General features: G+C 49.2%; 1 protein-coding gene across 1 annotated transcript in view; it reads left to right on the top strand.

Moving 5' to 3' along the window:
* Positions 1–26,279, top strand: part of MLXIP (MLX interacting protein) — a 2,063,149-nt gene that overhangs the window by 1,375,935 nt on the left and 660,935 nt on the right. The window lies entirely within an intron of this gene.

Raw genomic sequence — 26,279 nt, 5'->3', positions numbered from 1 at the left:
TGAAAGAGGTCTGCAGTTTATAGTGGTAGCTCTTCGTGAAAGTGCTGCTGGGCGGTGAGGCGTGGTGGAAGAGGGGCAGGGTGTGGGGTAGTAAACTCTGGCATTAAGCTGAACGGAGTGCAATGATTTGTTTTATGTAATTAAGTGAACTCCTTTTGTCTTAATGCCGGAGTTTACAACCCCTCACCCTGCCCCTCCCCTGCCCCGCCTACTGCCCTGCAATAGTCCCACAAGGAGGTCTACTGCAATTTTGGGTTTTGTTTTGTTTCTGTGTGCAACAAATGCAAGGACATCTGTATGCTGAAAAAACAAGGCTCTGGTGACATTGTAGGGTGGAGGAGTGTTATACTTTCTTTAGTGCCACGGCAATGAAAGTAGATATTAGAGGGTCTTTAGAAGAGGTGATGAGTGGCACGCTAACCTACTGAGCTGTATGAATTTTGATGTATAAAAAGGAGAAGAAGAGCTAAGGTGACGAAGAGTTTTTAGCCAACTATGATAAACTATAATCCAATCCATAACCTGCTTCATGCGCTGTATATAACCTCACGGGTCATCAAGGACGGGACATCACAACGATGAATCACATCACCAGGGACAACGTTAATGTTAACCCTGACTAAGGAAACAATTGAGCTTTTTCACACCGGTTTCCTGAAAGTGCAATTATAGGTTTTGTTTTGTTTCTGTGTGCAACAAATGCAAGAGCATCTGTATGCTGAAAAAAAAAAAAATATTGAATAGTGTGTGTCCAGGTTTGTACGGAGATCTTATAGGTTGGCTACAGAGTAGATAGCAGACACGCGCATATGCAGCAGGCACGCTAACCTACTGAGCTATATGCACATTTAACAGAGAAAAAAGAGCAGCACAGCCTTTTTAGTCCGAGGCATAAAGTCACATTGGAGCATAAAACCGAAACTAGGTTAAGTTTCCCTGAGTAGCAAACAGCCACAGCTGAACGGGAAAAGAGAGGAGATATGAAATATATGCATAGAGCACGCACTACAACAGGGATGCTGTAGGCCCTTTAGTGCGTTGAGAATAGGTAAGAGGTGCTGCAAAGGAAGCCCCCAAGGCTGTGGTGCCAGTGTACGGTGGAGGAGGGTGATACTGCTGTTACTGCGTGGGTGTAAAGGCCTACATTAGAGGTTTTTATAAGGGGTGATGTGTGACATCCAGACCAACAAAAGGAAGCCTTCCCAAACATGTGGGCAAAGGTTTGTATGTGCTTATATAGGCACAGCTGGTTGGACGTTGCGACACTGTGCGTGGTGGCCTATATGGCTATATACGATGGAGCAACGATTTGTGTCCTTTTAAGTGGAGGTACGCTTTATAAATGATAATAAAGTGGTTTGTGTTCCTGTTTGTATGGAGGACACATGGGTTGGCTACAAAGGCAAAACAAGCATTTGCAATGCAATAGGTTTCGCATTTGCGAGAGTTTCAGCTATTGGCATTGTAAATGACAATGCCTTTTATTTATATGTTTAGAAATGCTGCAAGTGGTGTGTAAACACTTTGTGCTTATAGTCCTTGCTTATGAGAAGCAAGGCTGGCAGTAAAAGAGGCGTAGTTACTGCCAGCGTTGCTTCTCGTAAACAACGACTGTAAGTACAAAGTGTGTGTTTATGTACCACTTGCGGGTTTTTAAAACACATAAATAAAAGGCATTGGTGTTTATAATGGTAATAGCTCAAACGCTCATCTATGCGACCTATTGCAAATGCTTGTTATTTTTTTTTTTGTTGCAGTTTATATAGTATGAACTCGGCCCAGAGCATTGGAGTGCTTTGCATGAGCAAAAGTTTACATTACACAAGCCAAGATTCCTTTTTGGTAAGGCAGTGGAGATAAAGTTATTTTGCCAGAAACACAAAATGGTGAGCAGATACCAGAACCTGGTTTCTGTGTTGCTATGTCTGCAGTGGCTTTGACCGTTAGGCCATATCTCCTACAGTCTACTTCAACTATTGCGGGATGTCCACAACTTTTGTCAACCATTCGTCTGAGTAGGAGCCTATTGACCACTTTTAGCATTTGTATCGTAGGGTATGGTTGGCTGATGGATGAAAATGTAATTAACAAATTTGCTAATGTACCGATATGGTTTTGTCATCTATTTTTTTAACTGATTCATTAAATAGATGATAGCTTTGTTGAAATGTGCATAAGCTAAACGAATGGGGACAAGATATGTTTAAGATGCACATCCAAGCATGAAATGTTGGCAAATTACTATTAAATATATTTCAGACTTGTTGAGCTGTGCTTGCACTCAAAACCTGATAAAAGGCTGGATTGCAGTACACCTCAATTAGGCAGCAATGTTGGCGCCTGTCACGAAAGCCAAAACAATACACGGCACTACATATTCCGAATCTAAGGAGATGAATAAATACATCTGCATGGCAGTCACTTTGACAAGGGCAGACTGAGTTCTCAGAGAGCTAGCAAAATCAGACTCCGGCGAATCTCACCTGTGCTGTTCCCGTCTGGCGCTGACAGGTGGGACAGCAGTCGGTGTCACCGGCGTGCAGAGAGCATCAGCCCCTCGGGTCAAGCCACGCCGAACTCCCATCATAGCAGCTGAGGCCAAGAAACACTTCCTTCGAGTGTAAACACGTTGGAGTGACTGCTGCAAGAGACTACACTGAGGAGCTCCGCCCCCTCAATTCAAGTAAACATTGCAGCTGTCTCCAATAACATTTATACATATTTTTGCAGATGTTTATAGTGCAAACTCGACCCAAAGTATTGGAGTGCTTTACATGAGAATCAGATACATTGCACAAAGAAGCATTCTGCTTTTTTCAGGCACGGGTAGATTGAAGTGATTTGCCCAGAATCAGAGAAAGTTTAGCACACGCCGAGACTCGAACCGGGTTCTCATGTTCCAAATTCATCGGCTCAGGTCGTTACGTCACACCGTCTCCCAAAGACCCACGCTCTGAAGTAAACGTTAGGTAACCATGATCCGCTCTAGGTTTGCTGAAAGGGGCTCTTCAAGTGAGGGTGGATGAGGTGTGATCTTTTTGTCCAGGACCCCATTTTTACCTTGACAAATCTTTGATAGACTTGACACTGATTGTGTTTATAGACAGTAATGACTTCCTGCTAACACTGCCAGCCTTGAATTTGCCAGCTTACACCAGACATCCCAAATTATGATCTTGTAAAAATGAAACTCCATCTTTAGTTTGTCAGTTCGAATATAATATAAAGGGGATTATTATGTTGCCAGTCATGAATGTGTAACAGTTAATCATATATCATCGCTCTAGTTTCTTAGAAAAGTTAAATGCTGTGTAATATCAGCTCCTTCCTTCATGATGCCGATTGCTTCACAAAATAGCGCGCAAAATCAGTTTACTTTATTATCCCCAGGTGCAAAACCATACAGTGAACGGAAAGGAGACAAATGAGAGCATTTTAGAATTTAAAGGACAGATAGGTGCTTAGGGGTTTTTGAACCGATAAAATCTTATCTCTGTCACTTCATGCTTTCGCAAGTGTCACTCAAATGAACAATCCCCGCACCCATGTCCCCCAGCTCTGGATGTATGCGATCACACTTCTGTCAAGGTTGGCGCTAGCTCCCGAGTCAATGGTTAACTTTGTGACGATAATTCCTATTGGTCCGTAGCATCTGAGGTAAATCTGAATACTGATATGGGGTGCAATTGCAACATGGATATCATCTGTGTGCACCAGAAAATGCCTTGAATAGTTCATTTAACTTATCTTGAAATGTAACATCCAATGGGTGCAAGCAAAATATTGAGAACTGACCTCAACTGGCATTGGTAGGTGTGTGGTTTGTGTTCTATGCGCTTATGCTGCGGAAAATCGGTGCTGCATCACAAGGGGCCGCCAGCATAGTGGCATAACTTCACCAACATCATATGTGCTGCTTCATCTTCTAGCGACATTAGAGGACGTGGCATCGCACAACCATGACCTCTTTAGTGTGGCAAGGGCAGTTTTGTTTCTTGAAAACTCGGGCTGCAGCACAGTAAACAAGTTTATTTTTTGCTGATTTACATAGCGCGAACTCGCCCCGAGGGTATTGGGGCGCTTTACATGTGCACCAGTTACGTTACAAAAAGACACATTAATTTTTTTTTATTTTTGGTAGGCACGGGTAGATTAAGTGATTTACCCAGAATCACAGGATGCGGAGTCGACACCAGGGATCGAACCTTGGTTTCCAGCACCAAAGTCGGCAGCTCTAGCATTCAGACCACATCCAAGTTTTCTTCTTTTGACTCACACCATACATCGTCTTCGCAAGTTTTTGCAAAGGTGAATATGAAACAAGCATTTAAGGCGCTCTGAGTGAATATTTGCACCCCAATGTGACAACTTCATCAAGATTCTGGACTTGTTTTCTAACATTTTAAATTCCTAAACTAGCGAAAGTATCTGTATACAATTGCCTTTTATATGATGACGTCTATTGCAGAAAATAGAACACACTTTGTTTAAATTCTACTTCTGAACCGGAAAGTATTTTTATTGCGGTCTGCGGTTACCAAGAGGCTTAGAATGCAGATTTATTAGCACGGTTTACCGCAGATTAAACTGACTAGGAGATGTCAACGCTTGAGTCTATCCCCGATGGAAACGAGTCTCTGCGTCGGCTCAGTCTCCTGTGATTCTCGCCAAATCACTGAATCTCTTCGTGACTAAAACATGAACATATAAAGCGCTCCAATGCCATCACTTTGAGTTCGCACTTTATAAACTGCGGAAATAAAAGTGAAAAGTGGTGTCCAAGCTTGCCCCAGCCAAGTGCGCTAACCAAACGGGGAGAGGGGGGCGGGGGGGGGGTGTTATGGGCTGATCTTCATTAGGTAGGGTAAAGGAACCGTTGTGATGGCCTATATTTAAAATTGCGTTTTTTAAAGTATCTACAATTTTAAAGGGTTATCGTAGTACACGCGTTTACCAGCAAGAAAGGCATTCTGAAGGGGATGCCTGCTTGTGCCCCGGGGGACCGCAGAGTGCATTCTGATAGAGAAGCACTCTAGTAGGTCCCTGCTTGTGCCCCAGGGGCACTGTAAAGTGCACGCAATGCCGAAGACAGCATGGCGCTGGAAATGGAAAGGCAGGGACTGCGTGCGCGTCCCTGCTCCTAACCGCGGCAAAAATCCAGGGGAGGAAACTTTCATTTAAAATAAGTAGTTACCACAAATGGGTACATTTATATCAAGCAGTTCCACTGGTAATCTCACATGTGTCTTTTGTTCCGAAAATATGGGGCCCTGAAAGCGAAGAGTCGGTACCTTTTCAGGCTGTTGCTGCTATGACGATGCAGGCACTAGAATGGAGGCAGCACCCGCGTACCAACTTCACGAGAATAATTCTGTGATTATAAAATGGTTACCACCCCTGCCTGCGAAATCCCTACGCACAGTGCATGGGTGTTGTGAGGGCTGGCAGGGAGGAGCTCTGGCGAGAGCTCCGAGGCTGCTTTACATTTAAAGTGATAGCGCTTGTAGACTTCCCATGCACTTATGGGGGAGCTGAGGGAAAGCGAGAGGAAGGAAGGGGTTAAGGGTGGGTGCATGGTGGGAGGGGGTGTCTCGGTGACGGAAACAAAGATAAACCCCTTTAAGGGGGCTTGTCTTGAAGCGAGGAGAGGTGGCGTAACATATAACGCTTCAGACTTTGGAGCTGGAGAGCAGTGTTCGATCCTCGGCTTGGGCCCTATTAATCATAAATAATTAAACAGACGGCTTGGGCTGTATTAATCATAAATAATTAAATGGTGATCTCGGAGACAAAAAAACAAGCATTGTTGGGGGTGTGAGAAGGCATCGGAAGAAAGTAGTCTGTGCAGTAAAGGGGCCAATAGCCGTGGAAGGACACAAATGAAGAGATGTCCATCATAAGGAGGGACTAACAATCCTACAGCGATTCAGAAGTCACCATTTAAGGCACAAGCCAATGAAAAGATGATGGTTGGACAGTGGGCGGAGTTTCCATGCTGTAGTGTATACTGCATGTCTCAACGAGACAGCGCAAGCGCTGCCTAGGCGACATCTAAAGATAATGCTGAAAATTATCTGAACTGGAAGTGTAGGGAAGCTCAGAGAAGTCGCTGTGGGATATAATAGTGGTGCGTAGCATAAAATGGATTAAATTGTTAAACCTGACAGAGGCAGTGGAAGTAGAGCGAGCCAGGCTAGGCGAGAGCTAGATTTTGAAAAGCATCAACATAGGAGGTAGTCAATGGGAGGGTAGAAGGCAAGAAGTCCAAACGAGGGATTGGAGACACTTTACTTAGTACATTCTTCTATCACTCTCAGCGATTTCATAGCACTGGGCTACTGTTTTGTGCTGTCGAATGTGAATAAAGAGTAAGTGATACCCCATGCCACATGAAACACATATATATATATATATATATATATATTTGGTTTTTTTTTTACCCGAGGATTCGAGGAGTAAATATAGGAGCTGGCTGCAGTCAATGTGGAAGCGAGCCACCCTATGCTAGAGCCTCCATGTAACCGTCACCTTCACTGATTATATTTATTGTGTACTGCAAACTCCCTAAAAGGTAAAAGCACCTATTGCGCTGTATACATACTTGACATTTTTAAAGCAGATTCCTCTCCTTTAGGACATTTCCCAGGCACCAGACTGGACCTGGACACTTTTCATAACCGTGCTCCCACGTACCACTAGGCGTCATTGTGCCGCTCTGAGTGGACATCGTTCTGCCATGGAAGTGATGGAGCAGAGCTGCATATAAGCACCACTCCGTGCCGACATCCGCTCCTTTTTTTTCTACTCCTTTGAGCATAGGTTCAGAACTCCGGTCCTTCCTTCGTTGGTATTCTACAGCCTTATGTCCCCACTTAAAACTACATAATTTGAAAAATGCTGTGACTGTAGAAAACAAATGTCAGTAATGGACCCACACTAAGTGTGACTTATGGTGTTTGGGCTTGAATTATGGCTCCCAAGTTGGGTGATGAGTGCACCCTCGTGTGTCTGACTGTGTTGTGGAATGATCACCTGGAGCTCTTTGTCACCAAAAATAGGAAGAAATTACAGACCTTACATAAATTTCACTCCATGTCGATGGCACAGATCCGCCCCTGATCCTAAGACTGATCTTGCAAGGTAGTCTTCGCAGTGGAAGTCATTCAGTAAGTTGATGTCAAAACTGAGGAAGTAACATAAAAAGCAAAGCGTGACTCAGCTCCATCCCACCGTTCTCCCTCTAAAGAGAGGTCACCAAGGTGTTAAGGTGCCACTCCATCTTATTCTGAATTGAGGAACAGATTACACAATTGATCTCAATACAATGCAGCAGATTGTGGCCTTTACTGAGGTGATGCTGCATATTTTTGGCACTCTTCCAGCCCTTTAAGCACGCTTTTGGGCAAGAAGGATCCGCTGGGGCCTCCAGTCAGGTTACTGCCAGAGGATCCATCTTCTGTGCCATCTGAGCCCCCATAACCCGTCTAGGGTTCTACACGAACATTGGTGCCGATTCACACTGTGGTTCCAAAACCTGTGGCTTTTCCTCTTTTGTTGATGGCAGTGCTGACTCTGCCGGCAGAAGAGGGGGATTTAGTGCTGAATATGAACTCGGGCCCCGAATCTGTCTCGACCTTGACCAAGGTCATGCTCCAAATCCACTGCAGTGCAACCTGTTTCTGTACACCCTGATTCTGACTAAATACCTCCACTAATGCAGAGCTGTCATTAGAGACTTCATCATCTTTTTGGTTCTGACTCTTAACAAGAGTTTACTACTAACCATAGATTACAATGGTGATAAAGGGGATGACTTCCCCCTGCATTATGATGGCAGTTTATATCTGGGTTTACAGAAGGCCAATGGGCTTGATACTTCCACTGATACAGGGCTGACTTCTCCCTTTGGTTGCCAACCAGAAAGAATGCTTCCTTTACTTATCAAATTCAACATGTGGATGGGAGGAGCCTAGCGCGCAACCAAGATGGCCGCGTAGGTGCGAGGCTCCCGAGGACCTCCGCGACCTCCTACGTTTATCCTGTCTTCATCCTGCATCGGTTGAGGGGACTGTGTCGGTGAGCCTGAGCCGAGGTGGTACCCGTTTCCCGTTCTCGAATCGGACCTCGGGTGCCGGAGTGAGCACCGATTGAAGTTTGCGGCCTCCTTCGCTCCTGACCCCGGACTCGCGTTTGGGGGCGACCCGGTGGCAAAGTGAACAACGGCGGGCTGGGCCTGGCGAGTCGCGTACCCCGCAATTTCACTTTCACGCCCCCTTGCCGTCTTTGCAAGTGGGATCGCGGCGCTCTTTGTGTTGGGGTGGCCTCGCTGGGTGACCCAGCCTGCCTGCCTGCTGTGGCCCGCTCCGCCGTCCTGGGGTGACCCCCCGGACCCCGTGGCCTTGATTGCTTGCCTTTTACTGCGTGGCTGGTGAGGGGGTGAGACCCGCGACGATGGCCACGAAACAAGATGGCGATCGGTTGAAGGCCAAGTCGACCCGGCGTGGCACCGCACATCAGGCCAACATCATGGACCGCTACACCCTCCCGAAAGGATCTCCCGGTGGACCGCACAAGTCCTCTGAGTGCCCTCCGGATGCCCCGGATTTGCCCACAGAGTTGACTCTGCAAGACGTCATGGGCGCCATTGCTGAGATGAAGGCCTCGGTGGGCCAGCGATTTGACACCTTAGCCCATAAAATCGACGCGATCCTAGTGGATGTCAACCTGGTGAGGGCTGATCTCTCCAGGACCAACGACCGGGTCGATTCTTTGGCACACACCGCGTCGGGCCTCACGACTGAGGTGGCGGCCCTCCAAACGGAGGTGCGCCGACTTCGTCAGGCGAGTGTGCTTATGGATCGGCGCCTGGAAGATTCCGAGAGTCGGGCCCGGAGGAATAACATCCGCATCATCGGAGTACCCGAGGGACGGGAGGAAGCGGCGGCGGATCTTTTTGTAGAGGACCTGATCGTTACCCATCTCCAGCCTAGGGGACTGAGTAAATTCTTTGAAGTGGAGAGGGCCCACAGAGTTCCCGGGGGAAGGCCGAAGGTCGGAGCCCCTCCGCGGCCTCTCATTGCCCGGATTTTTAACTTTCGGGACAGGGACGCGATCTTGCAAGCCTCCAGACTGCAAGGGCCGATGAAGCTGGAAAATATGGAGGTGAACTTTTATCCCGATTTCACTCAAGCGGTCCAGAAACAGAGACTGAGTTTCTTGGGTGTTAAGTGCCGGCTCCGGGACATGAACTTAAAATACGCCATGCTCTTCCCGGCCAAGCTGCGGGTAGAGGTGGATGGTCGCACGCACTTTTTTGATCGTCCCGAAGCGGCCGGGGACTGGCTGGACACTCTGTCTTGGGGTAGTGCTCGGGATGGTGGGGGGGGGGCGGCGGGAGGAGACGGCCCACTGGATCGGGACTGAGGGGTGGATATTGGACCTCACTCTGGACGATTATGATGCCACTTTCGACCAAAGCTTCTGTCTTTGTTCTTTCCCCTCTTTTGGAGGTTGTGTGGGGTCTAGAAGGGGTGCTCTTTCCTCCTCTAGGGGGTCTAGCTAGTTTCACTATATAGGGGCGACGGGCACACTGCAAGTTGGGGGGGCTGTCTGGGCTCATGCAGGGGTGCAGGGAGGGGGGAGTTTTGTTGGGGTGAGTGGGTTGGGGTGGGGTGTTGTTCGTTTCTACCACAAGGTAAAAACATCGTTGTATCATTTCTAAAGTGCTCTCTGGGGGACGAGTGATGGCTTCTGTTTATGATGGGGGGTAGGGGACTGAGCTTGTTGTCCTGGAATGTTAATGGATTGGGGGACAGGATAAAACGAGGTGTGGTCCTGCAGTTCTTGAAGCGAATCTCGCCCGATATAGTTTTTCTGCAGGAAACACACCTCATTGGCAACTCCTTTTGTGCCATGAATAGACGGGGCTACCGCCTTGTGGCCCATTCGGGCTTCACGTCTGGTTCAAGGGGTGTGGGCATTATGGTTAAGAACTCGCTCCCGTTGGAGATTGATGAGGTGCACCATGACGACAGGGGACGTTACACGGTTTTGGTGGGTAGAATGGAGGGCAGAGTGGTCGTTTTTGTGTCTGTCTATGTCCCGCCGGGGCTGCAGACGACCACCTTTGCGGATCTGGGGCGCCTCCTCCTTGGCCTTCCGGAGGGGATTCTAGTGGTGGGGGGGACTTTAATGCTGTGGTTTCCGGAACTGTGGATCGTCACCCCCCTAGGGATCTCCCCCGTGCCCAGGCCTGGTTGTCTGGCCTCTTGGATACCTTGGGGCTGGTGGATTGTTGGCGTTTGAAACATCCCACGCAGCTGCAGTACACCTTCCATTCAGGGGCTCATGATAGTCTCTCACGGCTAGATTATGTCCTGGTTCCGGCGGCGCACGTTGGGAGGATAGGGGAGGTGCGCCATTTGGCACGGGGTATTTCGGACCACTCTCCACTCTTGTTGCACTTTGATATTCTTCCGAGGGGAGAGGGTAGGGTGGTCCCGATTAAACCCTGGTACCTGCGTGACCCCACCATTCGCGCAGAGTTGGTTAAATCCCTTAAGCGCTACTTTGACGAGAATGTGGGGTCTGTGTCATCAGCGATCTCATTGTGGGAGGCGTTCAAGACGGTACTCAGGGGAGAGGCCTTGTCCCTTATTTCCCATTCCCGGAGGCGCGAGCGGGAGGAGGTGACTCGTATTGAAGCGGAGATAACCGAGTTGGAGGGTGATCTAGAATATGGGGTGACGGATGACAAATTACATGTTCTTCGACTCAAGCAATCGGCTTATAAGACCCTCGTCACGGAGGCGGCCAGGGGCCTCAGTAGAGAGCAACAGGGGAGATTGTATGATGTGGGTGACAAGGCTGGTAAATTGATTGCATGGTTGGACAAAAAGGAGAGAGCGAGTCGAGTTGTCCCGTTGATTGAGAAACAGAATGGTGTGTGTGTCACTGAACCAGAAGAAATTGTCGCCTGCTTTGCAGACTATTTCCGTGGGGTGTATTCCCCGGTGTCCTCCCGCTCTGAAGAGGATTCTCACGCCCTGCTCAGGGATACCGCGCTGCCTTCCCTTTCGGAGGAGGACAGAGTGTCGTTGGACGCTGCTCCAACTTCCGAAGAGATTGCCCTCGCCATACGATCGGTCGCTTCCGGCAAGGCCATGGGTCCTAATGGTCTTCCCATCGAGTTGTATAAACTGCGACCGGATACGCTGGCACCGCATCTCCGTGCTATGTTCCTCGCGGCCCACTCGGCGGGTTCCCTCCCGCTAGACCAGCGTCTAGCTACTATCGTGGTTATCCATAAGGAGGGGAGGCCACGGGACCGGGTCACATCCTACCGGCCTATTTCGTTATTGAATGCAGAGCCCAAAATCCTCGCCAAGGTGTTGGCCAATCGGCTGGTCGGCGTAGTGTGTGACTTGATTCACCAGGATCAGTCCGGCTTCATCCCTCATCGCAATACTGCGCTTAACCTGCGGCGTTTGCATGGGGTGCTCGCACGTGTCCCGTTCATACGAGAGCCGGCCATTTTGGCGTCCTTGGACGCCACTATGGCGTTTGACACGCTTGAATGGCCCTATATTTGGGCGACGCTCGCGAAGTTTGGGTTTGGCCCAGGATTCATCAGTTGGGTAAAATTGTTGTACTCTGGCCCGCTGGCGCAGGTCGTGGTCAACGTTAGAGTGTCGGCCTCGTTCGAGCTGGGCAGGGGCACGCGGCAGGGCTGCCCGTTATCGCCGCTCCTTTTCGCGCTCGCTTTGGAGCCCCTGGCGGAGTGGCTGCGGTGGGAACCTTCTATTCGTGGTCTCCGCTGGACCCCCGAGTATGAGGACCACGTATCTCTATATGCTGACGATATCCTCCTGTACCTGGCTTCCCCACGTAAATCACTGATAGTGCTGGTTGATGTATTGCATTCATTTGGTCTTAACTCCGGCCTTATCATCAACTGGGCTAAATCGTGCGTCTATGTTCTCTCTGGGGAGGACCCTATCCTTCCGCGGGGCTGTCCCATCCAGATCGCCCCGCGGGGATTTCGGTACCTGGGTGTCTTCATTACCCTGGACGCGGAGGCCCGATATAGTCAGAACTTGCTTCCCCCCCTCCAGCGCCTGAAGGAGGATGTTGCGCGTTGGAGGCGCTTGCCGCTCTCGCCGCTCGGCCGGGCGGCATTGTTTAAGATGATGTCGCTGCCGCGTTTCCTGTACGCTCTGCAGAACACAATGGACGTCGTCCCGGCGCGCTACTTTCGCGAGGTGGAGAGTTTGCAGCGCCGACTGCTCTGGGAGGGTAGACCGCGTATCGCCTTGACGAAGCTGACGCTCCCGTGGTATGACGGGGGGATCGCCCTCCCGGATATCAAACGGTATTATTGGGCCTCCCAGCTGGCTGCGATTAATCACGGCCTGTACGGGCCCGCTCTAAACCCGGCTTTTGAAATGGATAAGATTTTACTGCCGGGTGGTGATTATAACCGAGCGTTGTACTCCGGCTCGCTTGACGCACGTCTGACGGGCCCCACTCGTGTCATGGTACGAGTGTGGCACGCGGCTAATGTGGCGATGGGGTGGAAAGGTCGTTTGACCCGGGCGTCGCCACTATACGCATCTGAGCAGTTGGGCTCCCTGTGGACCTCGAAGGGCTTTGAAAAGTGGGACATGATAGGCATCAGCAGGGTGGGTGATCTCTGGACGAGGGGGGGATTCAAAACGTTCGAGATGCTACGGACAGAATTCCAGTTGCAGGACAGGGAGTACTTTCGGTATATGCAGATCCATCATGCGCTATGCTCCGTATTCCCGGACGTTGCCTCCATCCCGGAGTATTCCCCTCTGGAGGATAGAGTGCTTGATGGACATGTACCGGACAGCACGATTTCATTGATCTATAAAAAACTTATCAATGACCGCTCGGGACTGCTGACTAACCTTCGTGAGGCATGGGTGGCCGATGGATTGGAGCTGGATGACGAGGACTGGGTATCGGCGGTGGCCTCCCCGAAAGAGGTGGCCATACCGGCCCGCCTTCGCTTCGTCCAGCTCAAGGTACTCCATAGGGTCTATGTCACGGGGCCAAGGCTACTGCGTATGGGATATGCTGTAGACGGGCTGTGTAAGCGTGGGTGTGGTTCTTTGGGGACCTTTTTCCATATTTTGTGGGAATGCCCGGAGGTGGAGCGATTCTGGCGTGGTGTGCATGAGGTCCTGCGGGTGGTTACGCGTGTGTCGCTGCTGCCCGAAGCGAGGAGATGCCTGTTGAATGTGTGGGAGCCAACCGACTACTCGGTACCACAGACGCGGTGGGTGACTCTGGGATATATGGTGGCCAAACGCGACATAGCTCAACTGTGGGGTTCCCAGAGGTCCCCGACTGTCTCGGCATGGAAGGATAACATGGATTGGTGCATGTTTCGGGAAAAAGTGGTGTATGTTGCGAGAGGTAAGCCTGGGACATGGGTGAACGTATGGGGCCCCTGGAACGCCTACCGCGGGGGAATCTGTACCCCGCCGTTATTGCTCGATCCGTCACCGGCCCCATCCCCTTAGCCAGTCTATCTCCCCGGTCCCGGGCACTGAGTCCACCTAATCCCAGTCTTGCCCTTTTTCCCCCCCTTGCTACTCCTATGGATTGGTAGGGTCCCCCCCGCTAGGGGAGCACATGCTGCTGTTTCCGATTGTGGGTTGCCTTGTGGATTTGTTCTTTTGTTGTTATTTATATTAAAATGAAACCGTTATGTGTGCTCGGATGGTGTGGCTACCACCGCTTCTAACTCCTGTGCATTTCCCTTCGCCGCGGCATGGGCGCTATTGTTTGTATTCAATGCTCCTCTTGCTTGCTAGCGGCCGGCCTGAAGGTTGTAGGCCCATCTCTGTATATTTTTTTAATTTTGTAATAAACGGTTTAAAAAAAAAAAATTCAACATGTGGCTGCGGTCCTGGAGCTACAACTGTCTCTTGTTGAGGTTAAGATAAATGTCCTCACAGAAGTCCTGCAACGATGACCTGCTTCCTCTGAGCCCTTACTCTCATTCAACACAGCCCTCATTGACACTGGCACTTGATCTAAGGCTTGCTCTTGCCCTCTGGTGAAAAGGCAGGTGGCCAGACCATACAGATCGAAGCTCATGACCCTAAATTTGTTACGTAGCACCCTGGTCCTTAGAGTTTGGTGGTCCAAGCTTCCACCAGCAGGGTGAATCCTAATTCATTTCCATGGCCCTCCCTGGGCAGGGAGCCTAAATGGATGGAGGCATTCAGAAAGCAAAGGTTTTCTTCGGCCAGCCTAGCCTTGAGATCAGTCAGCACGGTTTGCCTACTAGGCTGGTGATACATGCATGTCCTTTGGCACATGGTCCACAAGATGTTTCCTGCGGTCTCAGAAGAATTTGGAGTATCCTTGACTCAAACCATTCATGTTCAGGACGTGGCCAAATAACATTTTGCTGGCCAGTACTCTACTGATTGCTTGGAGTGAGCGGTCGTCACTAGTGTGATGCTCTGTCACTATGTGTGGATGCGATTACAGGTTTTTCAAGAGCTGTGCATGCATCCCTTATGCACATGCCTTTCAGTGGATCATGCCTGTTTGGCAAAAAAGCTGATTCCACCTTAAAACGCTGTAAGGAAAATTGCAGTGCTTTGGGTCTCGCAGTCTCTGCCATACAAGTTTCTCATCAGTTTCAGCCTTACTGAGGCTACTCCAGAAGGTTGGTGTACAGATGATGCTGGGCCCTGCCATCCTCACTGTTACCCCAGTCTGTTCATGGTGGTGGCTGGGGTATTTGGCAGGCAACATGAAGGTCACCATAGGCTTCAGTCTTCCCAGTCCCCTTCCGCACCACCCTACAAGCTGCTTTAGTTTCTCCTTAGCAGTGCAATTCCAACCTAGTGGAGGATCCAACACTTTCTTCAGAGTGGCAATCGATTACATCTAGCAGGTGGGTCCTCCAAATAGTCCAGCAGGGCTATGCCCTTCCATTTCTTTTCAACCCATCACAGCTTCCTCCCTCATCAGTACAGCAATCAGAGGAGCGCCTATCCATCTTACTGCAAGAGAGGCAAGCTTTACTTTCCTAAGGGGCAATCAAGAGGGTTCTGGGCTCAGAAATAGGGATGTGTTGTTAATGTCAGTATTCCCTTGTGGCCTATTTCAGACCTTTATCTCTTAATGGCACAGATAGACTCAAGCAAGAAACTGACGTTGGTGTTCAGTGATGCTGATCATATGTGGCTCTGCTCTGTCACTTCTGAGGTGGTTCAGACCACCATGGAGCCACACAGCTCCACCTAGTGGTGGGCCGGAGAGCTGCTTTGTAAAGTTTCCAGATCCATTCTGGTGCCTGGGGAATATTCTGAAGTTGAGGAATCTGCGGTTAGATAGAGTATCCGCCTGCAAGAGCTGTTTTAAAATAATATATTCGTAGCATGTGTTGGCTGCAGATACACATGCTATGCACACTGTCATCTAGTACTGGGCTCGGACTCTACAACTCGTTTTTTTCTAAGAGTCTTTTGTTGCTGACATGGCGTTGATGCTTCTCCTCCTCGAGAGAGAATGCACATGATGGACGGCTCCATGTTTTTTTCTGCCAGCAGGTTAAGATGGGTAGCAACGGAGCTCTGTGCAACTTCAGTGCCCTTGCGTCTTCTCAATGCAGAAAAGTCAAAGAGCCGTTTCTTCGCCCCGATACTCCTTCGACTTCAACGACCGTAAATTCCACTTCATCGACTGAGGCGGCCATCTCGTGTGCACCCCTTCCCCAGTGTCAACTAGAACGCTTGGCTCCGGGTGATGGGAGAGACTTTTCTGTAAGTGCCCATGGTGCAGAGGAAAATACGCTTATTCAGACCAACAGTATGTGTGCAACCCCTGCTTGTAATCGGTGCACAAGGAAAAGGATTGTGCAGCCTGCAACGTGTTCAAGAACAAAAAGACTCTGTGGTCCCAATGCGACCGACATGTAGCGCACAGCATGGAGATGGCAGCAGAGGCAGAATTATCCGCAGAGGAAGAACAGCAGATTGGCACCGGCCAAGAAGAGGAGGAGGAACATGAAGGTGTCAAAATCTTGTGCATCCATCACTACGTTGCTTCAGATGACTCTGAGCATTCCAAAGAGGAGGATCAAGACGAACCAGCTCCTCTGAATATAACTCCTCGTGGAGCCTACGCCTACAGGATCTGGCCCCAAGACGAAGACTACACCAAGGGCCGTGAGTACCCAGGGTCGTCACACCCATGTATATATTTAAAACCCATAACCCCACCATCGCCTTGGTGTACCACAGCCCACAGGCTCTGGTGCACACCAAGAGCGTACCTTGGAGCTGAGATGGGGTGAAAAATCTATCGCTCCCAATCTTGGGCACCAGGCGTCAAAGGCAAACAAGGAGACGACAAACATACTTCGAAGCTGCAGCAGCAGTCAATGCTGACCATGCCATGGACGCAAGTGCAGCCCTCGGTGCCGGAGAAGCAGTGGGAGCCATGCAGGCACAAGCCGGTGACTCCACGCAAGCCATCAGTGCCAACCTAACTGCCGATGGCAAAAAACACATCAACCTCGAAAAGAATGTCGGCACTCCACAGAAGTATCATTCAAAAAGTCATACATTGACAAGTCATCAGCAAAAGAGGGTTCTGCAAAGCAGGAAACCAAAACTACTTCACAGTCTGATTTGGAGGTGAATATCTTTGAAACCCTCCAAGGACTTACACAATAAAGACAAGCTCCTTAGGTGGAAAAAGCAACTGGCAAGATATGCTTTTAAAGGAAGAGGCCAGATATTGAGCAACCTCAGCCTCCAACAAAGAAAAAGGCGGTTGATCATAAAGCTACCAGCCCTATGCCATTAGACACAACACCACTGCTTGGATCTATATTACTCACGTCCACACATGCACAGGGTGTAGGCACTAGAAGCCCTACACACTAATCTCCTGCCGATGAGTTACAGGAAGGGCACCTAGACAGTCCCATTCCTTGGGAAATATGGGATATAGATCAGCAAGACCCTGCCATAGATGTACCGGTACCAGTCAAAGCCTCACCTTCAGATGACACTTCATCATATCACAGTGTCCTTCAGTTTGCAGCTATCTTAAGTTACAGATGCACACCACTCACGCAGAAAGAAACTTCTAAAATTAAGGGTACTCACTCCTTGTATTGAACACAAATACAAGCCTTCTTCTGCTGAGCCACTTTACATTAGGGGACACCCTGTAGTAGATTCCTTATTGGTCACAACAGCTTGGAAGAGGGCAGCTTCCCAGAGTACAGGTGATGTGCCTCCACCATATAAGGAGGGCAAGCATGTGGCAGTTGGCCATACAAATTGTCGCATTGTCAAATCAGTGGGCTTGCTCTCCCATTACAACATACCTTCCTGGAATGACATAGAAGTGATGCAGTTCCTGTCCATCTCACCCAGGTTGGAGAATAGCAGACAGCAGGGCATCTCAGCAAGACAAGAGAACAGCAAGCCAAAAGTCCAGCAGAGCCTCAGTCCAGCAGAGTGGAATTGCTTCTAGTAGCACAGTAGTTTTTCTTCTTGGCAAAGTGGTCACAAGTCCAGAAGTGTACTAAAGTCATGGTGTGAATGGTCTAGTACGTATATCCAGTTGTTCCTTTTGAGTGAGGGAGACTTTAAAGAATGATTCAAAGTGCACAGAGGTCCTTCCTTTCTGGCCTGGCTCCAGACTCGCTACAGGGGGGTATGCAGCCCTTTGTGTGTGGACAGGACACAGCTTATTCAGGTGTAAGTGCGTGGCTGTGCAAGCTCCTCCTTCCAATCTCCAAGGATGGCCCATCAAGACACAACTAAGCTCCCTTTGGTTGTGGCTATATAGAGAGAATATACAAAGCCCCGCTGTTAACCTAACCCAGACAGAACAGAGGCAGACAGCAGGAACTAAATGGCTAAAGTAAGTAAATGCCAACTTTCTAAAAGTGTTATTTGCCAAACTGTAATATAAAATCCAGCTACACCATAAGTTGTGATTTTAAATTGTAAGTCCAGTGACACCAAACTTGAAACGCCTATCTCTTCACAATTGGGAATTACAGTTACAAGGTGTAATAAGGTCATCCCAATGTTATTCTATGGGAGAAATAGGCCTTGCAGTAGTGAAAAACGATATTGGGAGTTTTTCACCACCAAGACATGTAAAACTTAAAAAGTGCATTTCCTGCCTTTTAAATACATTGCACCCTACTCTCCGGGCCATACAGGGCCTACCTTAAGGGTGACTTATATGTATAAAAAGGGAAGGATTAGGCCTTGCAAGAAGTTTACCTTACAGGGTTACAGTGGCAGTGTAAAACTGCGCCCACAGGCTCTGCAATAGCAGGCATGGGCCATGGTTACAGGGCTGCTTAAGTTGGTGGCAACATGAGTGCTGCAGGCCCACTAGAAGCATTTAATTTACAGGCCCTGGGCATATATAGTGCACTTTACTAGGGACTTATAAGTAAATTATATATGCCAATTGGAATTAAGCCAATATTACCATGTTTAGGGGAAAGAGTACAAGCACTTTAGCACTGGTCAGCAGTGGTAAAGCGCACAGAATTCTAAAGCCAGCAAAATGGAGGTCAGAAAAATGGAGGGAGGCAGGCAAAAAGTTGTTGGAAGACCACCCTGAGGCTGTCGGGTATAACTTCTGTTCCCCCAGCTGAAAGTCGGGTGAACAACCCTACCACTTAGTTTTATTCTCTAAGGCTTAAGAATCTGGAGAGACCATCAGTATTGGCGTGGTCTGTCCCTGGGTGATTCTCCACTGTAAAATCCTTTACCTGTAGGGAGATGGATGTTGTGGTGGCCAGGAATCCTCAGGATCGTACGTTGCTCTAAGGGGTCCACCTCTCGACACCCCCACGGTCTGGTCAGATGTACACAGACTCCATGGGGTGATCAAGCGGGGGAAGGAAAGGATGGGGACAGCGGGGAGGGAGACCTGTAGAGAGAAGAAGACAGAGATCAGCACTTCAAATCTAATACGCCTTCCTATCCTTCCTGGTTATGCCCTCCCCCCAAGACAGAGGGAACTTTGCGTACCTGTAAAGGAAAATAACAGTTCTGCCAAGGCAGGTACTCAATGCAGCGTGGGGTAGCACTCAGAACTGTATAAAAAGGAAAGGTGCATTAACTATAGATTACGCAATCCTAGAACATGAGAGGCAGCCTTGAGAAAGGGTTAGTGATGCAGTCTCGACCTACCACTGAGCCACAAAGAATAGTCATATAACAGGGGAGCGTAGAGCCTTTCGTCCGCTCACTCACTGATCCCCTGCTCGGGAAGACATAACAAACATATAGATCATTTCCCAGTTGCTCGCGTACACCCACTCAGCGAAAGGTAGGGTTGGTTCCACTCACATCCACAATACGTCTTGGGAGGTGGTCGCACACATCCAGCTCACATAAACCAAAATACAAATGTTGTCCCCTGTCAGGGCTTAGGCTTTCTCGGAATCGCCTTATTTTGCATCACGCATAAGCCTGATTGGGCACAATGTCATGCTCCTTGGAAATCAGGAACTCAGGGTATAGTCTACTTCTAGGGGAGGGTCTTTCCCTTCCTGTTCGTGCGTCTATGGCAATTCCACAGGATCGATAACCCAACCCCCAGCTCACTCCAAACACAAGTGACAGCTAGGAAGTTTAAACAGTTAAACGCTGTTCGTAGCGTTTCTCAAATAGAAAGCTTAGGTCTGACCTGCCACGAAGGAATCCTCCCCTCATGCAGGTGGAAGGTTGCTCTGCACGGAACCCCGGTAATGGGTCCCCCCAACGGAGCAACGATAGGGCGGGGTCCTGCCCTGCCACCCAGTGCTGTTCGTCGACGGCTGAAAAGAGATTACCCCAACGTACCGCCACGTCTGCCTCACAGCACTGCACCGGATCCAAAGTAATCGGCACTCGGGCGGCGGCGCCGGAAGCTCTTGAGCGCTTCCTGGATGGAGTGTCATCGCGTCTCCCGGCCTGCCGCAGGGGTGCTTGGATATTGTAGTTTTCCTAGCGTCCACAGCACGTTCTCGCGCGCCATGGCATTGTTCCCCTGTCTTCCCTCCTATGCGCTGTTGCATTGGACTACCTCAACAGTTTGGGATTTTCAGCCCTCTTCTGCATGAGCCATCTGAGGGACCTGTGGTCTGTCTGAACCAGCAAGTGATTCCCAAACAGGTATGGTATAGGCTTCTTCAGTGCTCAGACCACAGCAAAAGCTTCTATTTCAATGGCACTCTACTTCCCTTCCCGTTGAAGTAACCTCCTACTAAGGAAGGCTACCGGTTGGTCAAGGCCCTCCTCATTCAGTTGTGCTAAGGCTGCCCCTATGCCATGCATCCCTTTACACAGTGAATTCCTTGGAGAAATTAGGAGCCCTGAGGATAGGTGCTGTGCACATGGCTTCCTTGAGCGAGTCAAAGGCTTTCTGACAAGCATCTGTCCAGGTCACCAATATAGGCGGCTTCATAGAAGCCAGCTCGGTTAAAGGGGCAACAATGTTGTTATAGCCCTTAACAAATCTACTGTAATAGCCAGTGAAGCCTAGGAAGGCTCTCACTTCTGCTTGAGTTTTGGGTGGTTGCCAGACCATTATGGTTTCAATGTTGGCCTGGAGGAGCTGCACCTTCCCTCCATCTACCAGGTGTCCCAAATACACCACAGAACCCTGCCCAATCTGGCACTTTCTGGCCTTGGTGGTCTGGCCTGCCTGTTGCAGGGCCTGCAGCACCTCATGGAGGGGATGCTGGCGTTCCTCCCAGCTGGAACTATAGACGGCAATGTCATCTAGGTAGGAGGCACAAAAGGTCTCCTTACCAGCCAGGACCCTTTTAACCGATGTTTGAAAGATAGCCGGGGTATTTTCCTATACGAAGGGCATCCCCCAAAACTGGTAGTGGCCCTCTAGGGTTGATAATGCTGACCTACCTCTATCACTCAGTCGGAGTGATTTGCCACTACCCTGATGTCAAATCAAAGGTACAGAGGAATTTGGAAACACCCAGCCTGTCAATGAGCTCATCAGCTTGGGGGATGGGATGTGCATCAGTCCTGGTGACTGAGTTGACTCTGTAGTCTACGCAGAACTGGAGTTCAAGTGTGGTTCCCGGTGGGGCAGACTTTGGTACCAACTCCTCCGGGCTGGACCAGGGACTATTAGGAGGCTCCATCACCCCAAATGCCAACATCTTCGAGGCTTCCTTTTTGATGCTGGATCTCACCCTGTCTGACAACCTGTAAAGTTTGTTCTTTGCAGGTTGGCTGGCCCCAGTGTCAACATCAGGGACGCACAGATGTGAGAGTCAAGCGGTGAGTGAGAACAGCAAGGCAAACAGTCCCAGCAACTGGTAATAGTCTCTCTACTTTTCTGGGGGTAGGGTGGAAGAGAGGTTGACACCCTCCACTGACCCATCATGTTCCTCTGCAAAGAGGAGGCCAGGGTGAGGTTCACTTTCACTCCCTCATCTGCACAAGGAACATGCTCACTTTGGACCTCTCAAAGTGAGAATTGAGTCTGTTTAAATGGAGCACCCTTAATGTGTTCCTAGAGGTCTGCTAATACACCAAGTAGGTTGTCTCCCCCTTAAGCCCCTTGACTTCGTATGGGCCAGACCAGCGGTCTTGGAGAGCCCCGGGCTCTACTAACTCCATGGCCCACTCTTTCTGGCCAGGCTGAAACTCCACCAGAGAGGCCTTCTGGTTGTCCCAGAGTTAAATGTCTTCGTGGCTGGCCTCTAGATTATTTGTCAACTTTTTCCAGAAGCAGTGCATCTGGTTGCGGAGGGCCAGCGTGTATCTGACCACGTCCTGTGGGGGTTTCTTGGGAGCTTTCTCCCACCCCTCCGTGACAAGGCTCAGAGGTCTCCTAACAGGATGTCCATTTGAAGGAGTCCAACCCTTCTCCTTTCTGTGGCACCTCCTGGTATGCGAAGAGAAGGCATGGCAAGAGGATGTCCCACTTGAGCCCCATGGGCTCAGGCATGCCCATAATCATGCCCTTCAAAATCTTATTGAATCTTTCCACAAGACCATTGGTTTGGAGGTGATAGGGTGTGGTGAACGTGTAAGTTACACCAAACTCATACCCCATGGACTTTATGTTCGCAGACATGAAGTTATTGCCTCTGTCAGACACTACTTCTTTGGGGAACCCAACTCGGGTAAAGTTCCCCATCAGAGCTCTAGCAACCATAGGTGCAGTCACTGACCTCAGAGGGATGGCCTGTTCATAACAGGTGATCTGGTCCACCAAGACCAGGGCAAACCTATTGCCTAAGGCTGTCTTGGGGTCCAAGGGTCCAATGAAGTTGATGCCCACCCTTTCGAAGGGGGTGCCAATGACAGGTAAACAGATCAGGGGAGCTTCATGCTTTTTCCCTGATTCCCCACTGACCTGGCAGGTGGGGCAGGACCTGCCGAATGCATTTGAGGCTGTCTTTATTCAGGGCCAATAGAAGTGGGAGACAAGCCTGGTAAAGGTCTTGTCTTGCCCGAAATGTCCTGCCAGCGGTATATCGTGAGCCAAACTCAGTAGGAGGGTCTAGTAACACTGGGGGACCACCAGCACATGGACTGCCTCAGCAACAGGAACCTTAAGCTTGCTATAAAGGAGATTGTTCTCCCAGTAGATTAGGTGATCTCAGAGTCTTCACCTGCTGAATGGGCTGAGGAGGACTAGAGCCTCAAGCCCTCAAGAGTTGGACACTCTTTCTGTATTTGGGAGAATTCCTCCCTAGTGGGCCCACCCTCACCCTGCCAGCTGGCAAGCTCAGATAGATCACCTAGGGCGATAGTGTCTTCCACGTTTGGCTCGGGGACCTCCTCCTCAGGGACTGCGTCAACCTTCACCATGGGAGCTTCAGTGACCAGTTTCCCTTGTTCCTCTCCATGGCAGCTGTCTGGGCCATTGTTCCAGGCTCCAGACATCCTTGATTCCCTTTCCGAGCAGCCATGACTTGTGTGGTCATACAGACCCATTCAGGCAATCCCATCATCTAGTGGGTCCTGAGCTCTAACTCCCTCCAGCTTGTGTGCTCCAGGTGGTTGCTTTGCAAACAGTCAACAGGCATGGCAGGGCTCACAGCAGCTTTCAGATAACCTGAGACCGCCCCTCCCCCCCCCACTCAAAGGGAACCAGATGCACTGGTAGATGGCTCTCGCTATTGTCGGCAACTACGACTTGGTTGAATGTGTTCGGTAGGACCTGCTCTGCAGACACCAATTGACACTCAACAGTTGTCATGCTTGCTCCTGTGTCTCCCAGAGCCTCCACCCGTTGCCCATAAATGGTGATCCACTGCCTATACTTTGAAGTATTGAAAGGCATGTGGGCTTTTGGCACCATTTATCTATCCCCCAAGGAAACTAGAGCCACCTTTGTCTGTCCCCCAGAACTAACTGGGACTACCTCCTCCCCGAGCGCTCAACTCACCAACCCCGTTGTCTGCCCACCGATGGGGGGCTATGCCCTCTTGCGCCCTCTTGCGACATTTGGAGTCACCTTTGTTGTGCCCAAATGTGTAGCACTCTGTACGTTGGGGTGCAATCCTCCCTGTCTTATGATTAGAGAACCCTTTCTTCTTAGCGTCATACTGAGACTGCTTACCAATACTTGCCCCCTCTTTCTTCTGTTGGGAACCCTGACCACCTTAGTGGGTGTCTCCCCAGATACTTTTTTTTGACACTATGTTGCTAGCCCAGAGGTTCGCCTCATCAAGCTTCATGGGGTCAGTCAGCTCACTGTCAGCTAGGTGCTGACGCAACTCAGGAAAAACGCTACTGAGCATGCTCGCTCTCATGATTAAAGGGTACACCAGTTAAAATCACTAACCTGGCTGTCCCTCGCCCAGCCATTCAGTACCTTATGGGATTAATCAACAAATCTACCCAGGATTGGTTGGGGAGCTTCAGGGTATCCCTGAATTTTTTAGATACTCTTCGGGAGTCTGCCCAAATGTGGCAGTAAAATGGCCTTCAAGGGGATATACTTTACTTAGTCCCCAATCCCTAATGTTAGAAGTGTATCCCTCTCAAGTGTTGGCATACGTTTCCATAGATCACCCGTGCTCCTCAAGAACCCTATGAACCTCAGTGCAACCTCAGAAGCAGAAAACCTACTTATGAATGTCATCTCTAACCACACAAGTATTATCCTCACCGCTGATTATCAGTGTTAGAAATTGGGTTTCTGATTGGCAGAGGTATGCACCCTGTCCAAGCAGGAACCACAAACCTAGTCAGGGTAAGTCACAACACACCCTAAATTATCCTGTGCTCACCCTCTGGTAACTTGGCACAAAGTAGTCATGCTTATCTTAGGAGGCTATGTGTAAAGTATTTGTGCAACACTTCAAACAGTAATAGAGTGAAAACACCACCAAAAGACTCCACCTCTGGTTAGAAAAATAGAGAATAATTTTATAAACAAAACAAGACCAAAATGACAATAGTCCAAGAAGTAGAAGCCGAGATATGAATTTTTAAATAATAAAAGTAAAATAACTCTTAGAAGCAAAGAGCTCTTAAATAAAATATCTGCTTGTGCTAGCCTGGGACAAAGTCAAAAGTTCAGGCCGACTGCGATGGAGCACGGGCTGAATACAGGGACTCACTTGGGTCCCCTGAACCAAAGTACCTTGATTAGGAATGCGTCATTATTGACGAAGATGTGAGGTGCACCCTAAGCAATGCATACTGTTGAGCCACGCAGTGGACGAGATTCATAGATTTTCTCCACAAAACTGCGATGTTGCATCGGTTCTGAGTGCACTGGTTTTGAATGCAATGCCCGGCTGCTGCTCATGCATTAAATCTGAAGGCGATGCACTGATTCCGAAGGCAATGCACAAGGTCTGCTCCACACATGATGAGGATGCGCTGTTTCTGACTCACACAAAGGTGAAGATGCACTTGTTCTGATGAGGATGCGTGGGTTTTGGTTGTAATAGCACTTTATACCCACTTGCAAAGGCCCAGGACTGGGTTTACTCCACTTGGCAGGGCAAAACTTGCAGCAAGCAAAGAACAGGTGCTGTAGTAGGTTGAGTTGAAGTCTTTGATGTCCGTGAGACTTCGAACAGGGTGCAGGCCGGCAAGCCTTTGGAATCACTCTGGGTTCAAGTGATGCAGGTCCAGTCCTTCTCACCCAGGCAGGAGAACAACAGGCAATAGGGCAACTCAGCAAGGCAAGAGTCAAGCAAAGCAGCTTTCCAGCTGATTGGTAGTCATTCCAGCAACACCACAGTTCTTCCTGGCAGGGTGGTCAGAGGTCGAGAAGTGTAGTAAAGTCATGGTGTCAGAGGTCCAGTATGTATTCCCAGTTGTGCCTTTGAAGTGGGGAAGACTTCAAAGAAATCTTTGAAGTGCACAGAGGTCCTTCCTTCCTGCCCTGTCCCCAGACTCATTGGCAGGGGGTGTGCAGCCCTTTGTGTGTGGACAGGACAGCCTATTCAGGTGTAAGTGTGATTCAGTGCCACACTCATCCCCTCCCCTCTCCCAGGACGGCCCATCAAGTCTCACCTAAGCTCCCTGTGATTGTGGGAATACACAAAGCCCAATTGTCACCCAACCCAGACTGAACAGAAACAGGCAGCAGGCACCAAATGGCTAATGTATGTAAATGCCAACTTTCTAAAAGTCTTGCTGGAAAAACAGCTTTGATGCACTCTAATTTAAACCCTTATCAAAATATACCTCAGACTCCAAATTAATCAATGTTGGTGTACACCCTCTGAGGTGGTTCGACCCTACAACCGATTCAAAAAGAAGAAAATGACTAGGGCAAGAACAGCCCTACACAGAGTGTGCACTACCGAATGCATTCAGAAGGAGTGTGTTGTCAAGTTACTAATCAATAGTAATACAATTTGGGAACACTTTGTCCAATACACTCAATGTAAACAAGAAATACTTTCAATGCATTTACAAATCAAAAGAACCAATGACTTCATCATTTCCAGTGCGCTTCTTTTAATTCCTGAAGCAAAGTTCAAATTTGTGTGCAACTTCAACAACAATACACAATTTCCTGATGAACGTAGATATATGTCATTCCCAATTCATTTCGGGTGTGTCAGACACCCTTCGTCAGGGGAAATCTATAAACAAATCATATACACAATAAATGACTTTTATACGAACTTACAATCTAAATAAAAACGAAACAACAGCTGGCCTTTACAATCCGGGAAAGGTTTGAGAAATATGTTGGTTGAGAGAGCAGATAGTATGTCAACCGACCATGTGATACCACCAATGTGAAAAAAT

Source organism: Triturus cristatus, chromosome 11 (genome assembly GCF_964204655.1).
Source record: "Triturus cristatus chromosome 11, aTriCri1.1, whole genome shotgun sequence".
NCBI classification, from domain to species: domain Eukaryota; kingdom Metazoa; phylum Chordata; class Amphibia; order Caudata; family Salamandridae; genus Triturus; species Triturus cristatus.
Note: the sequence above shows the minus strand (reverse complement) of the source record. Positions and strands in the feature narration are given on the sequence as shown.